Here is a 24,540-nt window from a genome sequence, read left to right on the forward strand (position 1 = left end):
TTATTAAAATGTCTGTAATATTTATTTACAATTTGTTATTGACTGATAAGAAACTATTACAAAATTAATGTTATAAATAAGTAGATACTACGTAATTTTTTCTTACGTAAAAAATGATTAATGTAGCAGGTAATGTAATAGCATCATTCTTGAAGAAGCCATTCTTGACGCAAGACAAGATAACAAGAAAGAAGGGTGAGAAACAGAATTTAATCTATCCTGTTGCATAATTACAAAATAATTAGCATAAATTTTAAAGTTAACAACAGAACTAAATCTGTGGTAGTTTAATAAATGATATGCATTAGTAAATCTGTCATCTAGTTTTAAGAAAAGTTTAAGCTTGATTAGCTAATCGAAAAATGCTTCATTGATTACGATAATTTAAATACAGAGAACAACTATTTTTTAGATTTTTTCATTTTAGAATTTTTTTTATCTTAATGATATATGTTTCAAGAATTAAGATTGCGCCTCCGAAATTATTTTTCACGATCATGGAAATATTTGTCGATGTGATCTTGATATTCTCACTATTATTTTAACGGATCATAATCCGCTCGATGTCTCGATCATCGACATCTGAATGAATGGCTATTGATTTGAATATTAACTCTATGGTATCTACAAATAACTTTTCGTTTTGTCTTAGACTTGGTTCGAATATACGGAGGAGGAATGGGCGATTAGGCGGATAGAATGCGGATGAATGCGGTGAATAGCGGATCTGAGTTCTATTCGCTCCGAGCGAAGCAAAGAGAATCGAATGTCTGCAGGGATCTAGGATAGGTACTCTCAATCGGAATCTATTTACCAGATACTTAAGTGGACTTGAACTACCGTCCAGGATTAAATTGACCTGCAACCAGCTCTTGCTACAACCCTTCTAACTTCGCGCTCTATTCCATCTGTTTCTATGCGCTTCCTCTTAAAATTTTTATTCTTCTCTCTCTCTGTTTCTCTCTCGCTCTTGATTCTTTTCGCATTTTTGCTCTGTATCTCTTTTTCACACTCGTATTTCCATCATCGTCCAAATTTTTTGCATTTCTCCGCTGATCCTGCCTGACGATTCCGACGAGTCGATGAACGATTTTTATTGATCTCACTCGTGGATCCATTGATCGTATCAATCATATGGCGCGTCCATTACTACGCGACTGTTACCGCATATAAATATAGGAACATTACGCAAATTTTTCACTACTGCGTCTTTGTTGCTTCCTTTCTCGCTTGCCACATAGTACATTGGCTGCAATAAGTGGCGACAGCTCTCGGATTTACGATAGCCACAGAGCAACCATGGCCAACTCTCCATTAGGTTTTGTATCTTCGTTTAAATCCGCAACATTTCACAGTGTCACTTAGTACAAGATTTATATAAATGTAAATATGCATGTATCGTTTTACGAATTTACAGAAATTTTGTTTACGAATTTATCGAAATGACACTGAAAACTGACAAACTGTAGAGTGCATACTTGTTTTAATTTTTAGCACTTAATCGAATTTATTTTTCATATCTATATTCACATCTATTTTTCACTCTACTCTTTTTTATAAAATATTTTATGGAGCGACAAAAAATGAATGTTCTAATTTAAATTAATAAATGAATTAATAAATTAATTATAAATAATAATCCTACAAGAGAAAATAAATATATTAATATGTTGGTTCATAAATAAAAATTTTGTTCTGTAGAACTGTAAAAATAAAAATACAGAAAAGGTACTGAGATATCTAATAAAACTTTAGCTAAATAGATCTGGAAATATTATAATTTTGTTGAACCAACAAAATTATAAAATAATTATATAGGATGCTCAAACTGGTTGCTAGAATGTTAAAACTTTTTGCGGCATTGCTTATCATGCTTGAAATTCCTACAATATTTTAATGGTTTAACAAAATTATTTTCAAATCTGTGGTTTAGTTAAACTTTTAGATATCTAGCAAAACTGTTCTTTTTGTAATAAGTGATTTTACATTAGTACATTGAAATAACGATCTTTAATGCGTCGTTAGTTTATCGATACGATTATCAGATAATACGATCATATATCTAATGCGATAGAAGGTCGCGACGAGCGATATTACTTAGACGATATTCGATTACCGTTTAGCGGTAGTTTTATGTCGTGTTAATGCATACCAGATTTGCCGTTGTAATACCACAAATACCGCGCTTTACTACGACGCGGCACGTATCGAAAATGACTGAACGTTAAATTCATTTTCTAGTACATAATGCTGTAAAATTGATTGAATCAAAAATAACGTTGTTATCTATGTCGTGATAAGCGAGAATAATTGGGAAAATATAATTATCATCTCTTCGCTTCTTTTCTCTATTTCGTCCACATCACTCAGGTATTTACTTTTACGAGAAATTTCTCAAATATAAGTGATGTGGAGTTGCTTGATAATTATCGTTTAATGTACTTTAATGTTTTGGAATATCAAAAACTACATTTTAAATATAATGACATAATATGAAAACATATTTCCAATTACTGTTCTTATTCTTGATATTTTATCAAAATACAGCAAAACTTACAATAATACATTGATCGCTGCTTTTATTGTTTAATAAAAATGAATTATTAAGTTCTATACGTAATTTACGCGATAAAAACAATGAAGCGATTTTTATAGACGATGTACATACAAGATAACATCATGTACATGCAAGTATCGCGCGAGAATTTCTTGCGCGAGAAGCTTGCGTAATTAACGTTAAAGTTCATGGATAAAATTTGGAAAATTCGGATAGAAATCGGTCTCGTAAATCTTCTAAGGAAATTAAACGAGAAAGAAGGGCAAAATCCACGTTTCAAATAACATCCGCACCTTCTCGAAAATAGAGAGAATATCGAACAATTTCACTACGACAGCAAGAGAGGCGGCTGCCTTGGGAAGAATGGAAACGAGTTGGAGAAGAGTTCGTCGGGAGCTTAGCTGAAAAGTAGAGTGCCTTCTGTAATTATAGTGAAGTGAGCTGCAAATCTAAAGTCGCAAACAAAGTTGCACATTCTGACAGAAATTCTCAGCCTTAATTAACGTTCTAATTATCGAGAGTTTTTAATTAATAATATTACATACACACACTAAGGCGACAGTTATTATCATTGTCATCATTAAATTTCTTATGATAGAAAAACATTCAGTCCTTTTTAATTTATTATTTAGAAAAAAGTAGATTACTAATATTATAGGAAAGAAGACCGAGGCGAATCGGATTAATATAAGTTTTGTGATAGTCGACAGTTGTTAATTTTTTTTTAATTCGAACTTAATAAAACGAGCTGTTTTTGCTAGTTACTTCCACACGCTTCTTCTGCATCGGAAATAATAAATAACAATTCTGTATTGCGTATAATTTACATAGAAAAATAATTTTGCTGAAATAAAAAGCTAGATCTAAAAAGCTAGATATGGATAAACTACCAAAATAATAGGATTGATAAAGTTATTTTATAGAAGTTCATAGAATTTCCAACATGATTACTTTGATGGTCCAACAAAATTATTTTCAGATCTGTGTATATCTAAATTTTTTAATACAATTTTATATAAGATACTTCAACAAAATCGTTCGTACAGTGTTAGTCGACAAACAAGCACAAAAATTGCAAGCATAAAGAAATCTCATATAAATCACAAATTTTATGACTTTATAATGAAAAGATATGTTGAAATTTATGCAAATTATGATTTTTATAGTATATGATTTACTAAATCAGTCCATTAAACTGATGGACTTAATTTTGGAACAAATTAGATTTTTCTCTTTTTGCTTTTCTTTATTGCGCGATAAGAAATGCCATACTAATATCACCTTATTATTATAATATATAAAACCCAAAGTTCTAACAATTAAGAATATATATTAAAACTTAATCAAATTTTTTAACAATGTACACAAATTGACACGATTCGCCTTGGACCATTTTACTTTATTTACTTCCTCAAATGTAATTGGTGTAAAAAAAAACAGTTTGAAGTCCGAGATTAAATTCGTGGATACGTTTTACACAATTACTTCATCCGTTTAACAGAATTCGTCGAAATTGTCTGTAAAAAAATCATAGTGTTTGCGGGATCTTTTAATTCTGCACGGGTTCACGTGTGTTCTGGCTAATCTGTTTTTGACCGATCATGCAGGCAAATGCGAAGAGACAGTGGAATTTAGATCGTGTTGTGTTGCGGTGAAATGAATATATTATCGTCGGACACAAGTTAATTGACGTAATTAAATGATTTATCGGGAAAAATCAACATTTGACACTTTGGATTGCGATTGGACCGAAATTAGTCGTAAATACAGGATGTTGTTTGCATACAAGAAAGCGACGAATTTCTGTTTCCATCCACGCCGCAGAAACAAATCGCGACACTATTTTCACACAGGAAATTCGCACACCACCAATTGACAGACCAAACAAATCTCGTTTCATTTATCAATAGACGTAGTATCAACTGTCCCAATTGAATGTAGAACGCTTGATATGAACAGTGCGCTTTGTAAATAATTTTGAATGCGAAGAGAACTTTAGAACTTATATTGTCTTTCACGGAGTTCGCTGACAACGACATTTCTACATTTCACGGTATAAAAGCAAATAACTAAATTTCAGATCACTAATACCGCATCAAAGATAGAACTAATTTACTGTACTAACTTTGCAGGAATTAAAGAAGCTTTATAAATATTCTTATTCATGCATTAATATTTAGGACAAATATATTAAGAGTAAAGAATATTCCTTGTTTTCTGTATCCTCGAACGTAAGTACCTACAACTTTTGTTAAACTTTATGATACTGGCTTATCGTCGCATTTTATAATCGCGCGTAAAGCTCATAAATATGTAAAAAAAATTCTATAGACATAAAAAATAAAAATATAATTGAGAGGAAAATATAAAAAAATATAATCGCGTTTAAATTCCACAAACAAGTAAGAAAAATTCAATTTGTAAATTTTTGTTTTAAAAAATCGTATTTTATCGTAGAGTATTTGTGAAATATTTCTTTTTTGTACAAAATTGTACCAGACGAAAGATTAGATAAAACGTTTGTTTATTTAATATTCTTATTTGAAAATAATTCACAATATGTTTTCGTTTGACGAGTTTTGTAATTACAGTCATAATTTGTCAATGTAGTAATCAGTAGGCTAAACTCGGATATTATATTATAATAGTCAAAGGAGAAAAGGTTATACGGAGAAAATGTTATAAACATTATTAAAGATAACAGAAATAAAAGTAGAAAAAAAAGTTTTTTCTATTTTAAAGAACAATTGCCATTTTACTCAAGTTTATCCTAACTGTGGATATTTAATGTAGCGGATGTAGAGTATTATAAGATTTATATAAAATTGGAGTAATCCGTAAAGTATTTTTGATTATGAATTCTGTCAATGTAATTTACGTAAAGAGCGACTTCTAACTTCGAAGTGGCTTTTATTTATTTTACAAGAATTACGAATTTGAGAATCAAAATTCAATTAACGCACATCCTCAATAAATGACTTGATTAAATGAAGCCTTGGTCACATCGTGTAATTTATAAGTGTGATACATTTTGCCAAAGTTAGTAGAGACAGTGTGAGAGAGCGTTTCTCATCTACTTAAATGAAAATACTATGGTTTCTTCTTTCGTGAATAAGAAAATAAGTTTTTTTATCAATAAAGAATCGGCGAAAAGCACTTCTCTTTTATTTATATACATAAATTCGTCATTTATTTTGCCGGTGTACTCATTATTTTTGAATAATTCTTAGTTATTATATTACTTGAAAGATATAACGTTAACATGAAGTAATTAAAAATTTAAATGTATTTTATGTAAGACAGCACATTTTTATCTTATTTTATCATCTTTTTACTCGATTTTTAGTGAAATTATTTATTATGTAAAAAATAAATGGACCAAATAGTGAGAGATTTTAAAGCAAACATTTTAATAAATTGTATGATTTTTCAAGATACGCTAAGAATGGGTTAAAACTGTTTAATTAACTTCTGAAGTATTTTATTGATAGTAATTGAAGTAATTTTATTGATTTGCTATTAGAAGTTGAGTTAAAAAAGTTTAATTGATTTAAATAATCAAAATAAGTAAAGAGACTATATCCGGCAAATTAAAATAGATTTTAATTCGCCGGATATGATCTCTTTACTTATTTTGATTATTTAAGATTTTAATAATTTGAGAGACATCTTATTTAAAATTTAATTAATCCTAAATAAATCCTAAGACATTTGATATTGAATATATATTATCGATTTTACTACATATATCGTTTTACATAAAAATTACAGCCCTCCTCTCTTTTGAATGTTTAATAATAAATTAAATAATTTTTAACATGTATTATTAAATTCCAAACATATTTTAAAATATATTTCTCTAAAATAATACAAAAAAGATATTTATATACAAGATGTAAAGGAAACGTAATGAAATTCTCTCTTCTGCCAATTTTTTCGATGTATGTTCGTAAATCGCGAATGAAAAAGAATGCGCTGTTACGCAAAAACGAACTCAACGACAAAGTTTTTCGGTGGTATCGTAAAAGACATCGCGGACACTTTTACGATCTACCGGTGGTAAAAGCGTAGAGTCGGCGATAAAAAAAATGTCACTGAGATAGTTTGTAATGTGCATTCCATGGGCTTGTACAAGCTTTGCAAAAGTGTTATAATGATGGACCACGCGCTGCGATTGTAAAGTGATATCTTTTTTTGAGTTATCATTTATACTATTAATAATTATGAATATTTAAGGATAAGTAATCTCGTTTACATATAGAATATTGAAATAAATTGCACACAGAAACATTGGCATTGTCATCAAGGAATGATAACGATTTATCGTATTTGAAGCGAGAAATGGAGATATCGTGTAACGGAATATCATTCGACTAATTGATCAAGATGTATCTCGTTCCTCGTTGAGGAGACTCGGCAACGTCGGTACTTAAGCGGAATTTATGAACTTTTCTCGTAAGTTCAGTGTGTTTTAATGAAATTATCTGAGAGAGCCAACGCAATTAATGATAAAAAATTTATTCTATTGGGGACGAACATAGATACTTTTTCTAAAAGAAACCAAGTTCTTTTAAAAAATTGTAACTAGAACATGCTATTTGTATTTAATAAAGAACGAGAATTAATAATAAAAGTTTAAGTATTTTTATGGTTATAATAGATTTTGAACATTCCGATTAATAAATGATACAAAATAATTTTATATTTTATTTTTAAAAATAAAATCATTAAAGTAAAGCCACTTTGACATTAATTATACTGTTCAGAACAATACATTTAATAATCTTACAAGTCTAATTCATGCTGTTTCAGTAATAGTAAAAGGCGGAGAGCGATCTTGGAAACCATGATTACCGCGGATAAGTAAATGCAATGAAGGACTCGAATATACTTCTAAACGGAATCCATACAATTTCCTTGCTCTTTTCCTCTTTGTTTCCGAGGCTTATTTACCGGAACGCGGAGACTGCAGAAACTTACTCTCCAACTTTACAGTCTTTCCGCCTTACTTGCAATGCTCCTTGTCCGTTTCCAGTTGTCCGCGATTATTAAAAATTTAATGACAGAACATTATTGGATCATAAAAATTTATTTTTCAAAAATAAGTGCTGAATTTTTTCTATGAATAATTAATTGTTCTTTAAGAATCATATTGGTTTATATTAGTTTCTTATAATTTTAGCTTAATACTTAAGATATAATAATTTAATATTTTAATAATACTTAATACATAAAGACTTAATAATTTAATAATAATTAATTTAAACTTTTTTGTAATAATAATGATAAAATCATTTTTAGGATTTAATATTTATTTAATATTTCATTGTGCTTTAACATATAATACTTATATTAAAAATAATTATGGATTTATATTAAAAAACACATGAAAGTTTTTGAAAATTAAAAAATAACATCTGTCGAAGATCAGAAATTAGATCAGAAAATATTATTTTATTTCAATTTTGGTTCTATAAAAAACTCAGCAAATTTACAAAAAAATCCAGCAAAAAAATGGGGAGCATAACGATCATAAGCGTGCCAAAATCAAGGAACATAGTTTGGTACAGGCGAATACATGACAAAATAAACTTCGCTATAACGGTTATACCCATTGCTGTTCACTGACGTGTTAAATATGAGCAAAAGTCACGGTATCGTTATCATGTATATGTAAATTTACTCAGTAAAATAGACGAGCAAGATGTAACCAACATCCGGTCTCTCATCTCTCCTTCTCTCTCTTCATCCCTCTCGTATATTGCCGCATCTGAATATACATCCGCAGTCTCAACTCGCTCGGCACTCATGCGATTCGCTTCCATTTGTTTCCATTTGGAGATTCGTGTAGCCTCTATTTTCTCGATATATTGGATGCATCACGTTGCGTGATACCGATTTTCTATGTTGGTCCGTTGATCTTCCTTCTTCTTCCGCTCATTGTGCACATTTCTCATCCCTCTTGTTATAACATTCGTTTTATTTTTTTCTTCCAGTTGGAAATTACACAATAACCAAATTGTATGTATCTAATATTAAATTAAATGAAATATTAAGTTAAACGATTCGACTGATAAAATTAAACACAAATTAATAGAAAACGCCATCTTCGGTCAAGCACAATTTGTTTGAATTGAAAATTGTATAAATTTATAAAGGATATTATTAGACACGAAAATTAAAAATGGTGTTTTCCACTTATTTCATTTATTTTGAAGTATAGTATTCAGTGGGAATCAGTCCCATGTTTAGTGCTAATTAGATAGCGGTATATCAGCAGTTGCAGAAGAAAAATTCAGAATAACTGTTGGTAAAATTACATTTTTGTATGCTACTGTACAAGCGAATGTGAACGAAGCTCATACAACAATCGAGAAAGTCTCGAGACGTCTAAGCACGCTCAAGCGACACTAAAGGCGGATCGTAACATACGGTCGAGTTTAAATGCTCTGCAAAAGGTTGGGAAAGACAATAAAATAAATCTAAGTAAGTTATAGAGAATAGTTTACCAACTTCGGAAGAGAGTCGTAATGATAGTAAAACATGTGATCAGCTGACTAAGGAAAGTTTGGATTATTAAGTACATATTACAATATGTATTCATATTAAACATATAATCGTATGATAAAGGGTTTATACTGCACGGAAAGAACGGTTTTCGCTAAAGTATTGAAAAATTTAGCTAGATACGGGTTTGAAATTAATTTTGTGCTGGGCCATTAAAATAATTAACTATTACTCCTTCTCGTCATTTTCTGTTTCTTATCATTATGGAGTCATTCACGTTTTACATTTTCTATTAAACGATTACTGCACTAATAAGATGGTTTTCAATCGTAATTCTTTTTCTGAAAAGTTCTGGAAAGAATTCTCTTGAATCTGAAAATGAAATCAGAATTGATGACATACTAAATTCTTTTTGAACTTTCTGTGCTCCTGAAATGTAATTTTAGTACTTTACCGGCGTACGCGATGTGCAAAATTTTGTTCAGACATGAGTGACCTCACGAGAGAGAATAAGGTCTACAAATGTTTAAGCTGATTGTTAGAATATCGAATTTTTTTATAATATAATATATATATATATATATATATATATATATATATATATAAATAATGCTTATTGTACTTGAGTGTCCTGTATAATTATTTTGATAGTTCAACAAAATTATATTCAGATTTTCTATATTTAGTTTGAATTTTTCGATACTTTAGCAAAATTTTTTTTTCCGTGCGAATATCGAAAAAGTATTTTTAAGTAACAATAAAATACAAATCTATCCGATAAATATATGTTCAGTTTTTTGGACTATCTTTTGGAATTTTAATTTTTAGAGATAGAATGTCAACAATATCATTTGATTTCGCTGTTTCTATAAAAATCGGGGATATAACTTTGAAACTACAACAGTTATAGCGAAAAAAAATATAACTTGTAAATGTGAATTTTCTGTACGCCAGTATCTGTCGCTATTTTCAATAGCAACATCGCTAGATCCATTCGGCGCAATAGGGAATCAGATAAACTACGAATACAGTCGAGTCTGATGAGAACAACAACCTAGAGTCGAAATTTTTACATTTTTACGTCGGATACATCTTTTCTGTTCATCCGTCATGTCGGATCAATTTTCTGACAGTCACGTTTCTGTGAACGCGTTATCTTGGCTCCATGATGCTGCACATTTTCGTTTTATCTTTAGACACGAATGAGTATAGCGAAGTAATATTATTATACTACACCTTGTAGTAATAACACGTGCGACAAGTCTCTCGGTGATCGACCATGCATGCGATTAAGGTATAAACATTATGTCCGAATTGACATTCTGGACAATCTTGACATGATGCAAAAGCTTCTTTTTTGGGAGCGAAGGATGTAAGAAAGCGAGATGATGTACATGTTTTATTATTAGATGTGTAATTTCTTTTAGAGCAATTAACTGTAAAATAAAATGAGCTAATATATCAATTTTATTATTCTTTATTAACAATATAATAAAGGTCATTTCTCGTAGAGCAATTAATTAATAACAATAAGAAATGACCTTTGTCTTTAACAAAATGATATATAATAAAATCACCTTGTTTTATGTAAAGCAATAAAGAAAAGTCAAATGAAACGAGCAAAAGCAGAGAGCTAAAAAATTAACAATATTTATCTAAATTTATTCATCTAAATTAATAAAATAAAATCCAATTTTTAACTTAATGCAATTATACTCATATATAGACTTAGTTTTTATTAATTTATGTATGAATGAAACATTGTTGTGTAGCTTTTTATCTGTTTTTGCTAGTTTAATTTGATCTTTATTTTTATTCCTTTATCTTAAGCTTGGAACTTAATATAGTCATATAAAAAATTTATTTTGAGCTAATTTATTATTTTCATATTTTTCTTCGCCACAATACGTTGAAAATAGGCGCATGTTAAATAGTCATAAAAAAAACGAGTTTCGCTTGTGAACGTATAATGTTGGTGTTTGTTTTAATGTTATATGTTCGGGAGATATGACCTTTAAACGCAAATTTCTTCCACACGACAGTATCTGTCGCTATTTTGAATAGCGATGAGCTTGCAGCTCTCGTACGGAAGCGTATAATTATAGTCGCACATATACATTATGTGTGGCTCAATCACATTCATTTCATCTCCACGATTGCGTGATACCTCATTGCGGTAATAACAACCATGCATATGATCAAAGGCGTGATATACGAGTTATATCCGTTGTGCACGAAACACGTCAGTGAGCTGTATATTGTAGCGGGACACACACTTATTTCATGACTACGTACTTGTCATACTGTAAGAATCCGCTATATCGCACGATGCGACTGTATTGCAGTTCCGGACTAGGTCACGCGGTATGACATGAATTATACATGGCGGATTATATAGAAGGTACATTAGAAGATTTCATAAATTTATCATTTTATATAAGATTGATAAGTCATTAGACACCAACCCGAATGATGAAATTATATTTAATGAATTATTTATTTTCTGCGTACAGTTTATGTTTTAATTACAGTGAGAGAGCAAAAGGAAACTAAAAGCGTTACAGACGCATATATTGTATTATTTATAACATGATACATAATGAGATAAGATATAATGAAGAAAGGAAAAGATTATCTGATGCACTCAGTAAAAGGTGGAAGTAAAAGATAATTAATAATCTTTTATTCAGTGTAAATAAGACGAAAAAAATAAATTAATATTATATTATAATAATAAAAATCTCAAAAGTTTTTACGAACTTTACAAAGTTCCGTGACTTGAAAAATCGTAGATATAATTTAATCAGCTTTTAAAAGAGAGAGAATCTTTATTTTTAATTTTTTTATTGTTGTGCGACTTTTTTCACCAAACCAATATTCCTACGTTCACACATAATGCGTGCAATCTGGCATTGACATTGCACTCAAATCAGCGGAAGATTTGAGCATGCATGCACAATTCGTGCGTCGTGTGACCGGAAAAGCGGAAAATTCACGAGAAAGATCTTGCTTCAACGCGCACAGAGTAAATCATATATCGCACTATCTGGGTATCCTTCGATTTCCATCGAAAATAAATCATATATCCAGCCGATAATTTCGCATACTTGACGAACGTCGCCATGTTATTTGCGTATCACGACGAAATAATCGCAGAAAGACTTTCTGAATGTATAAAAATGATTTGTTTTAAAAAAATCTGAAAAACGTTATTCTTTTCAATTTCATTTGCCTTTTATTCGATTGTTACAAAGAATTTTAGAATTTAACTCAAAACTTTTCACCATTTTTTTTTTCAAATAATTATTAAAAAGAAACATTATAATGACAATAATAAATATTATACTAAAGTTAAAGAATGAGCTAAATGTTATGTATTAAAAGTTGATAAGCATCTCGAACGAAAACAAAACTAAATTTACAGCAACCAGCAATCATCATCGCGATATTCATAGTTTTCAATTTGTCACACTTAAAGAGTTTTTATTTTCTTCTCGGTCAAGAATTCAACTTGCAGACTGTCAACGAACGTTTATTCTTTTCCTTGATCACTCGGGGCGACAAGATGAAGAACCCAGAGAAAGTTATTTGATCCTTTCGCGATTCTACTCGCAAACAAAGGGGAAACGTACCCTGTAGCAGTGAGGGTCTGAAATGGAGGCTCTTCGTTCATTCCGCCTTTGTGGCGCAGTTAGTTTGTAGATTCTGAGGAGTGACCTGAATATTTTTTACATAATAGAAAAGGCAAACTAAAAACAAACAGTAAAGAGTAAAATCATTAAAATAAATATACAAGGTATAAAGTTTCCTGCTTCGCTAGCATACGCAAATAAACGAATGCAGTTCCTCGAGAGCATTGCGGAAACTTAATTGCTAGATTTCGGAATTTCAGAATAAAAAAATATGTTCAGAATCTTCCAGTTCCGCACATCTCATATCCTTTTAAATTAAGGTACATGTTACATTTTGTGTCTTTTCCACAAGTGTTTTCTTCTTATTTCTTAGTTATCTCATATCTCTCCCGATGTCCACCGATGTTATTGGTGATACGTTGATATTTCTTATTGTCTTTTACGGTCAGCTGCTTTTCACGTTGACGTCGTGTTGCCTTGATATTGGTAGTAGACAATGATGTCACATGTTCAGGTTAGCTTATTCCGCTTCTTCTATTCGTTTCGCTTGAGCTCATTTAATAGACCTGTTTCGTAGATCCGTGTCATCAATTTCCCGTCGACCTATACACGACTCTTCACATCTTCTTCAAGACTTCTGTCTTAGTGATGAAGCGTCACGAGAAAGTTATCTGATCTCTTCGAGACTCTTGTTGCAAACTAACGATTCGCAAAATGTATCGCGCCAGTGGAAGTAAGTATCTCCTCAAGAAAGCAGTTTTCTTGTAAAGAAAGCGATGCTCTTCTGCTCATTTATCATTCGCCTTATCTTGTAATGGATACTTTTACTGTTGCCACAATTTACCTCGGGCAATTTAAAATATTTTACGAATCTATCCACATCTGTATTATGCCGTGTTTCGATAGTTCCGGCAAAATGAACAGATTTTATGAATGTTTAAATATATCTAAAAATTGAATAATATAATATTCAGCTGTTTTGCTTCCGCATTTTAAATACCGCTTTCAAAATTCCTCTACTATGATTAAACGTGAAAGCAAAATACGTAAAGATAACACGCGTGCATTTCTGTGAGATTGCTATTCCTTATTTCTGAATAACGTCTTCGTTAACATTTGTGTTGCAACGCGACTACGATGGCCGAGGAAGCTCTAACAACGTGGATTTTCTTTAATCAACGCATAATTATTGCATAATTTCGGACCTGGGAAACTCTCTCGAATGTACTTCTCTGTTGTATAAGAAGGACTCATAAATCAACCACCTAGAGTTCTAAATGTAGAAATTTATGAAACAACAGAGAGGAAAATGCGTTATGACGTTTTTGCACGATTGCTAACGTATTACACGCAAGAAACTTCTGACATCGGCAAAGTATAATTTTTAATTATAAGTGAAATTTAGACCGTCAAATCAAATAAGAGAAATAATCCTATTTACGATTAAAGCTGATTTTGGTGCTTAATAATGTTCATATAGATTTGAAACGCAATCATAAACTGAAGCTGAAAATAACATCACAAATAACGCTAATTGCGAATTTAATAATAATACTATTGATTATAAAATATTGTAGAAAACTTATATTGCAAAAAATATTACCTCAGCTGAGATTTGTAGAAAAATGTATATACAAAATTTGTATATGAATATTATAAAGTACTAAGATTCGCTTTAATCGAAAAAACAGAATTATTTTTGTATGTATATAATTTTTATTCAAATTTCTATTTAAACATATTTGAAATTAATTTATTTAATATCATTTATATAAATATGATCAGAGATAGTAACTTGATTAAAAATAGACATTGTCAATATTGTCCTACAATTTCTTTAAATCTTTCAGAGAATCAATTTGTTCATTTATTTCCTAAAATTTTCTATTTACACGTAATCGCAATTGTAAGTATTAAAAATCATTCAGCGATCGTACAAAGAATGTCAAGAATGTCATCGGCATTGTTTACATATCACATTTTCTAAATTTCTAGGATATGATAGTCTTGAAAAAATTTCAGAATCTTTTGAAAATTGCACATAGATGGATCGATCGTGAAATGCATGTTCTACAAGTGGCAATATGTACTCTAAAGGAGCATAACAATAGCTTCCTTTGTCCTGTTGTCTCAATACTATTTTGCTGTAGACATATTTATATTTTGTTACTGCTTATTTTTATTTAAGAGAAATTAGAAATTTTTATGACAACCTACTGCAACGTTTTCGCCTTTTATCCGCAACTTGAGTTTTCGAACTCGCGTGCAGATTTTTATTTATATTGTTCCGGACTATATAAAAATCTGAAAAAATTCTTATATAATATATTTATGAAAGCTTTAACAACGAATTTTTATTATCATAGAAGTTGGATTGTATTTTACTTATTTTTTTTACAGATTTAAATTTATCTACCAGAATGCACAATCAAAAAAAATCGACTGTGCCGTTATAGTCCAACATTCGACGGAGGATTAAGTTTTTGATACGTTTTACGATAAACGTCAGTTTTTAAAATATACAGGAAAGCTACGTATCAATAATTCGTGCGAAAATTCCAGTTTCAAGCTGTACGTGATACCGATACCATTTCTGTAATCGTACGAATACTTACGATATATGGATCGGAGTAAAAAATTTAAAACAAGATATATTTCGACTGATCTCAGTTAGATTCGTAGCCATCTGGTCCTAAGGTCGAATTCAATTTTTCGAAATAGACGTGGCCAAGTAGTCTTGTCGAGACAACGGGCGATACTTGTTCGTTTTACGATACCGCTATTTGTCACAGAGGCACACACGCATGGCTACTGTTTCGCCGCTCTGGCCAAGTAATAACGTGATTTTTCACTGGCCACAGCACTCGGTCCTGGCGTAAATTCTCGCTCGCGATCTATACTATCTGAGCGATCGCGCCATTTGGTCGTTACGATGTCTCCTGTGAACAATATCGTACAGATTTCACAGCAAACATGCGTTTGTTTGCATCGGGGAGAAAAACTGGTTGGATTTTTGCGCATTCGAACGTTACATTCGTACATCGCCTTTAAGGCACCAACAATAAATTCACATAAAGAAAGCCTACGAGTAAGTAAAGGGTATAATACTTCACGAGTTACGAAGTTGATGAAGAAATATGGAAAAAATGTAACATTGTGAAATAATAAATGAATAATATGATAAAAAAATAGAAACAATGTCTCTTCTCTTTTTTTCTTTCTTTCCCTCATCGTTTTTTCTGAAAAATGAATGCTTAATTGAATTTATGTCCAGTTCTATAATTATTTAAACATGAAGAGTTTTAAATTTTATCTTCTTCGCTGATATTTGTTATTTAGAAACTCCGTTTCGTAATTCGTAAACTACGTCACTTGTCAGTATCGTGATAAAACTATCTCTGACAGAAGCTTTGTTAGTCGTTTTAGTTGTTTAAGCATTGTATGTTAGAGATTACAAATGAAAATTCTCAACCAATTCCCTCTTATTCGTGCTATCGTATCGCAATTGTTATCAAGGATAAAGTTACGTTGACGTATCCTAAAGTAACGACAAGAAGACTGATCTAACAGATTGATACTAGTTGTCGAATAGTCGAGTCTATCATTCTCACGCTTCTCCGAGACATCCTCCATGTCCTCCAGACATCCTTTAGACATTTCTCGGAGAACTATGTAGGTAATATATTGATCCTCTAACCTTTCGAGAACTTTCTAACAAAGAAACATAAAGAAGACTTTGTTTTCTAAGGATTTTCGGAATCACTATAAATTTGATTCTGGCCTTAAAATTTCAGAATACTAAAATTAAAATTTCAAAAAAATATATATTCCAATCTTATTATTATATATATTCTGATTAATGCGAAATTCAATTTATTTTTAGAAACTTTTTGGTATCGCTGAATTTGATTGGAACTTAAAAATCTCAAATTCCAAAAGGATAATACTTCCAAAGAAGAAGGATCTAATGTCAAAACAGAACTCATAGTTGAAAATTTTCATTTTTCAATAATTATTTATTCAATAATTCTTTATTCTGGAGAAATGTTTTTAACGGGTTTTTTAATTTTCATAGTAATTTATTCACTTGATCCTTAGTGAGTAAGCAAAATTCAAAGGCAGAGATTAATGGCAGAAAGATAGAAAAGTATAAGTGAGAATTAATGAAAACCTCAATAATGAAAAACCAACCGAAAAGTTATCAGAAAAGGAACGAACAACCTATTATTTATATTGTGATTCAGAGATTATGATTCTTTCTATTGTATTGAACTATCACTTTTTAATTGAGCGTTTACAAAGAGAGAACAATGAAAGAAGTGTAAATTCTCCCTCTGTGTCTGTGGCGTTGAGAGAGTTTAAACGGAAATTGTACCCTTTCAATCGTTTCTCCGAACGGAATGAATGCGACGGAACTTCATTACGACAATCAGGCGGGTCTGGGGATTCGTCGTGAGTCAATCGTACGCACACCGTTTCCGAATGCCGACGGCTTTTCTTTCAGAAAGTAGAACACGCGCCGGTGATGTATCGACTTTCAAGGAAAGCTCTTTTTCGTTTTACTCGTCTGCGGTAGCTAAGAAATGTCGCACTTAATAAACTGCGAGTTAGACGCGGGCGCGACAACGCACACTATCGAGGACGGTCACCAATAACTTCCGCACGGTCGTTTATTTGCGTTCGTTTTCCACCTCGGGAAGCGCAGCACCAACTCCGATCTCTTACCGTCCTACGCTCCCTTTTCTGCTTTCTTCGTATGTGCTTTGAGTTTCACAATGTAATCTATGGGGCGTGGCGAAATAGTTTTCGATTTCTCGGCCTTAGAGCGACGGAATTTACGACGCCCGACGTTTTAACTTCCAGTTTCTTCCCGCTGACGCCCAGCCCACATCGTCCACCTCTATCACCCCTTTTCTAGAACAGGGACTATACGGTGCGGACGGAAGAGGAGAGGGTGTCCTAGCTTATCCTCTTTTGGAGAAGAAAAAGAGAATAACTAGAGCACGTATGTACACATATATTCACTGCGGCGAAGCTAAGTCACCAACGTCTGCCATAATTTCAAATTGTATCGAGGCGATTTAACCCACCCACGATCCTCATAATTTTAGGATAACGTATATACATTCATATCCTCTTATTGCTTTTCTTACGTTGTCTGGCGTCTTACGTGTGTGTATGTATGCATCCGTGTGTCTTTTCTTGGATAGCATTGCTTAGTTACCAAGTAAGCCAAGTTGTGCTCATAGTTTTATCTTTCGTACATAATTGATAATATCAATAAATGTTTAGTAGATATATTTAAAAAGAGGAACGCTGTAATATTTCAATATTTTTGAGCTTTCATACACTGAGAAAAAAATCGAAATATTCGCAACCAAATGTTATGATGTTTTCTTTAATATTTATATTTTAAAAAAATTTGACTGTGACGATGAAATATACATTTATATGAAATACATCTCATTAATTGTAAAAAATAAAATAAATGGTTTATTTCCTAATAATAAAAGTTTATTTCGCTGTATTTAAATCAGAATTTATTTCAATAAAATAAACATAGCATCGTACAAATAAATTTTAAAGTATCTTTTTTTCTCAGTATAGTCGAAAAATTGCAAATGATATATACCTATAATTATATATTATAGAGTTAAACAAAATATCGCATGAAAAAAAATTAAGAAAGAACAATATTATTACCTAAATTTTATACAAATTAAATTTTGTACTATACAAAAAGATTTCTTCACAGAGAAAACATTCGAAATTTCTATTTGTCTGATTTGTATTTATTTCACATTAAAACAATTTAATTTTAACAAAATATTACTTTGTTTAATACCAATTTAATACAATTTTTTAATTGTACTGTATTAAAACTACATCGTTTGGCAAAAAAAAAATACAATTATTTGGAGCGATATTTTTCGATGAAATAATATTTTCTTTGATTACGCTAAATATAATATTATTTCATAAAATAAAATATTTCTTTGCAAGAAAATATTAGTTTTAGATAAGATATATATTATTTAAGATCAATCAGTTTTTTTTAGATTTAATAAAATTTGTTAAATTTAAATAAACAATTTTCAAACATCGACATTTTAAAGTCTAATAATAAATATGTTAGAGGAACGAAAACGATTTTGCGATGCAGATAAATTTATTGTTTCGTATATTTGCTATAGGGAATTCAAAGAGAGCTATTTATCTGTGGATGTCAGAACAGACGGCATAATGGTAGAACAGATAAAATAGTTTCGTTGAGAAATTCTTGTAAGCGGAAACCCGCTGGTTTTGTCGAATTTGGGGCGCGGACGCCGTACAGTTTGAATCTGAGCTTTCGAAAAATACAGAGAAGAGATATTCTTTGTCCAGACGGAATAGACGCGAAATTCTATTTCCTCATAAGTTATGTATCGCAACGAATGATATATGTATAGCGTATATCCATATATATAAAATGGGTTGCACTTCATCCTGAAGTTGACACAGCAAAAATAGCTTTGTATTCCAAAAATTATGTGTGAAAGTAACATGTCATCTAGATTGTTTCAGAAAATAAAAATAGAAATGAAAAATAAAAACAGCAAAACGGAATATTTTCAGAAATATTTTAAAATAATATTTTACAATATCAAATATTATCCGTTACTTATTGATAATATTTTTGTTTGAAATAGTGTTAAATAAATAAAAGAATTTTTAACTTTTAAAATATTTATTGAAGCGTTTAATTATTAATTCAAGGAAAAAAAATAGTGTTTGTCTGCTTTTTAATAGAAAATGTGATTAGTCATGAAACGAGATAAAAATTTGATGATTATTGAATGATTATTGAATGATTATTATGTTCAATTATGACTGTTACTGCCGGTTTAGGTGATCTTTGTCTTGCGAATCCTAAACTGTAATCTTAGTTAGATCATCACTATAGATACTTCCAGCTGAGTATTCATGAATAAGAGATACGGCTGAGATGTATACGCGTGTTAGATTATGTAATAAAATACTGCGCTTCAACTGCGCTTATACAGCTCGATGAAGATTTAATGTAAGAAAAAGGGTAAGCATAGAAGCTATCTTGAAATGGATGCACATAAATAGCATGCATCCATCTTGAGAAAGACGTGTTAAATTCATCTTTTGCTAGTAGGATTTTATTTAAGGCTTCATAAAATTCGCAATAAAATATCTCGACAAGATTCATCATTCTCTTTGTAATTATGCTATTTTAAATAACAAATAACATTTCTAGAAAACGCAAAACTACTTTTAACGAATTGAAAGATTATAATTTTTTTATTTATTTGTGCTTGGAAATATATAATTTACTAAAGCTTAAAATAAGTTACTTCTTTATGAATATAATCCTAATATAAAATTCTTTTTGCGAAAATTGTATGACAAATAAGCACTGGAGCACTTTCGTTATTACAACGTTATCCATAGGTACGAGGATAAAATAGAGAGATGCGGCTTTCGTTTATTGTTGCCGCTATGCACGTTGGTATTTCTGTTTATTATTCTTTCCTTTGATATCTCGAAATTAAGTCGCAATATTCTTATATCTCGCGAATGTAATCCGCGACGACTTATTGGCATAGCGGCAATAAAGAAATATGAGCGGAACGATATTGCTGTACAGCCTGCGACGATGAGAACGTCCATTTGCCTGAGACAGAATCGTTTGTAAGCGTACGCTAAAGCAGAATACGCGATGCCGCGCTAGAGATTTATGAACGATCAAAATATGTAGCACGTATAAAGTCTGCGAGCTCATAAATCTTAATGCAATTATCCAGATACAGTTTTCAACGAAAATTGTATGGCAAGATGTACCACATATAAACAAGTTAAAGTTACTTAGGAAAGTTGTTCATATAAAACTTGAACTCTAAAAGTGCAATACAAAGGCTGATCAACAATAAATTACAAACTATAGTCCGCTTTAACATAGGAAAGATCTTTTGAAACAAAACATTTCAATTAGTTATTAGAGAAAACAGAGAGAGAGAGAGAACAAAATTTATTAAATTCTTATATTAAACCTGCGTAGCGATTCAATAATTAACAAAAAGAAGTAAAATCGATCTAATTTTTTCTAGAAAAGGCTTGATTCCCAAATTCATTCAAGAATTTGAGAATCAAACTTTTTTTTGTTATTAACTATTAAACTATTCGTACCAAACAGAAAGTATAAACAAAAGTAAACCGATACTTCTACGTGCCAATCGTTAAGAAAGTATCGAGGCGAGACAACCGGTGGGAAGGATTCACAAGCGGCACTTTCGCTTCAACGAGCAAACTAAGTGGCGATGAATATAATTAGAACTCCCGAGATTGGCCGTTTACGGGTAACAAATCTCACGACGACGAAATCGTTGGCTACGCGGACACAAAAGTCCCCGAACACTCTATGGGAGCGACTGGTAGGATAACGGTTGGCAATGCGCCCGTATTTGTTGACTTGAAATTTAGCGGCTGGCGATTGTTCTGGCTACGTGCCATTATCTGCTACGTGCGAGTCGAATCGCGAGAGAGACAGATAAAGAGATAGAGAAACGAGGGTGGACAGAAAGTACGATGGAGAGAGATGCTGGGACAGGGTGGAGTTTGCCCTTCGTGTCCCTTTGGAATGAGGAGAACGTTAAATCGCATTACCATCCGACACGGCAACGTTATTCATTTGCATTATTATTTCTCGCGCGAGCGACCCTGAGTTCTGTGCCCTCTGTGTCAGTGACGCGCAACCCACGCCAGCAGAGCTTGTGGCCACATTTTTGTCCTCATTTTCCAGCTACTTACACAAAATGACCTATCTTAAGTAAATTTTGTTATAAAAAGAAAGTTCAATCATTTGGACCTTCGCGTCTCAACCGCTAAAATTCTCAACCATTAATTCTCTCTTTTAGCGCAGCCAATTTTTTTTTTTGTAAAGTTATGTAGAACACACAATCAAAAAAATAGATTAGCATTTTTTTTTATTGGAGAGACGATCAAGAAATGCAACATTTCAAACAAGTTAAGAGTTTTAACAGGGAGTGATCTTAATGAACAATTGGTGGTTGTGCGCCACTGCTTTATATTCTGCTCCATCTCTTCCCTATCGCCTCGCATCTTGCACTATCTTAGAGTACTCACGTTCGAATTTAACGCATTGCGACAAGGATAAATTCGTAGCTTGGAAGTATACTGGCTCCGTTCGTGATTTTTCTTGGATATTTGTTGCTCCATACGCGGTATCGCCCGAAAATTCGTGGCTGTCGATGGATTTTAAAGTCACGTAACCGATAAAATAATTATGAAAAGTTTATCATGTCATTTTGTCACTTTTTCTATCGAGTTTCAAATCAATCTCAAAAATAGTTTTATTAAAATTTCTAAAAATCTTGCTAGACTTGTATCTAATTAGATCTTTAGAAACCAGCTCTTTAGTAAAGCCGTTTTTTCTATGAATTTTTTCTGAATCTGAAAATCAATCTGAAAATCTAAAAATAACTTTGGATCAGGTCTGTCCAATTTCAACTCCAGAACCAAAACGTAAAGCCTCTACGCAAAAAATCAATATGGGTAAGATTTCGGGGATTGTAAAGTGTTGATGATTTTGCGTCTGAGCGATCACGCTTATCAATAGTTCCAATTTCATAGTCCCTGAATTAAATTTTTTTGTGTTGATAACTTTGCGTTTTGGTTCCGGAACTCAAATTGGACAGGCCTGCTTTAGACCATATAAAATAATTATACGTAGGATGCACAAACTTATTGCTAAAATTACTTGCAGTATTTTGATTAAGCGTCGTAATTATTTTAACAATCCAACAAAATTATTTTTAGATCTACATCTAGCTAAATTATAAAAAATCTGTAGATACTTCAGCAAAATTCTTTACGTGTTTAACCCTAGAATGCTATAGATACATAAATTTTACGTGTAAGTCATTAATTTAAAGTTATTAGATTTAATTTGTTATGTTAAAAGCTAAGACAAGCGGAGACAAGCTTTTAAAACTTCTATCTATTAAATATACATCACTTTAGTAGTCAGTATAACAGAAAGCGTAATAAGTGATTTCAATTTTTAAACAGTTTTTGTGTTATTATATATTTGATTCAAGTGTTATGAGGAAACACACACAATTGGACGACATACTCTTAAAAATTGAATTTAATAATATGCTTACTTCTTCTTTCCTTTTAAATTGATAATTAGATTATTTGTGTTTATATTGTATAAAAGTTTAGATTAGACATAAATATTTTATCATTAAAAGCGAAAAAATGAAAGTATGAAAAATTTGTGTTATATTAATATGGTCTATTTCCTTACTTAAAATTTATATATCGATAATAATATTATATCATTTTCAATAACGGTAACTAGAGTTAATGCTCTGTCAGATAATTCGACTGATCGTATTCATAAATCAAAACCAGTTAAAATATAGACATCAATGCTCGTTTTTTTTTAAAGATACGTGATATGATGATACGCTGCACGTGCCGTGCATCTCTATGAGAACGCTATATAAATACGTTTTTACGATAATCGTTACGCGCTCCTTTTTCGTCCATCTAGTTTAGGGGGAAAGTTTATCAGATCTGACTGAATATTGATGGAATTCTCCATGTTCAAACATATATTGCACGACGTATGCGGCACGCGTAGCGCGATAATGTTCGCGTATCAACGCAATATAACCGCGCGTGGCATTACGCTTACGTGATGGCGGTGTAAATATTAAAGATAGCACGACGCGAGGCGCTGGGGCGTCTGTCAAGATTAGATGCCACCCTCAGTGCGCTGAATATAATGCTGCAAAAAGGCGGGGGACAGGCGTGGAAAAAGGGCGGACGAGATCCTACAAATTACTTCTCGCGTCGAGGGTGGGCTCGCTCAGTCTGATTTCACCCCTGTCTGCGCCACGGAAAGAGCATTTTTTGTGAATTCGTTGATCTCTCCCTCCTAGTACGTCACCCCTGTGATGCCGCGGGGTGCGACAAAAGAATCCGTTTGACGAGAGTCGCGGCAGACGCTTCCTCCTTTCGAGGACTTTCTTCTAGAGACTTTAAGTGGCCTCCTGTCTCTGCGACAAACTCGGCCAGTCATTGTCGTTTATACCATTAATTTCTTCACCTTCTGATTTTGCGAATGCATCTTGTAAAAAGTACTTTTAAAAGATGAATACACTGTTTGAAATTATTTAACTTTTTGCTAAACTTATGAGGAGGATGAAAAGCGATGTAAGATTAATATTTAACATGAGTATTTTTTTTTCGGCTTGGATTAATCTTAATGACTTAACCGTAGTTTAACTAATTTAGTGTCTCTTTTTAGTTCTTCAGTTTCAAGTTAAATATGCAAGTTAAAGTTGAGTTCTAATTGATTAAAGTTAACCAACGTTGATGAAACCATCTCATAAAATATCGAGAGTAGATCGAAACTGTATTAAATTTTAAAGTAAGATGAAATACTGAGCGACATGATGATAACTGTAGAGCATCCTAAAATCTGTTGATATTGCTTCTGTAAGATTTATAAAGTTCAAACGTATTCAGCTTCTCGTTCAACAAATTCAAGAAAATATGAAATGTTTTTGGACTAATATAGGATAACGAAAAATGTTATTTCCGTTGAAAGAGACATCGTTACGCGAATTATGATGCTCGAGGCGTCGATGCGTATAAATGAAAAAGCTACTTTAATATATTCCAAACTATCGCGTTGATACGTATGTCAACGTAGAGTTATCGAGGAAAATGTCGCTATCGGTTTTGCTCAAAATGACTTGAAAGCTCCTCTTCCTCCTCCTTCTCCTTCTCCTCTCTCTCTCTCTC

Source organism: Atta cephalotes, assembly GCF_000143395.1.
Source record: "Atta cephalotes unplaced genomic scaffold scaffold00033, whole genome shotgun sequence".
Lineage (NCBI taxonomy): Eukaryota > Metazoa > Arthropoda > Insecta > Hymenoptera > Formicidae > Atta > Atta cephalotes.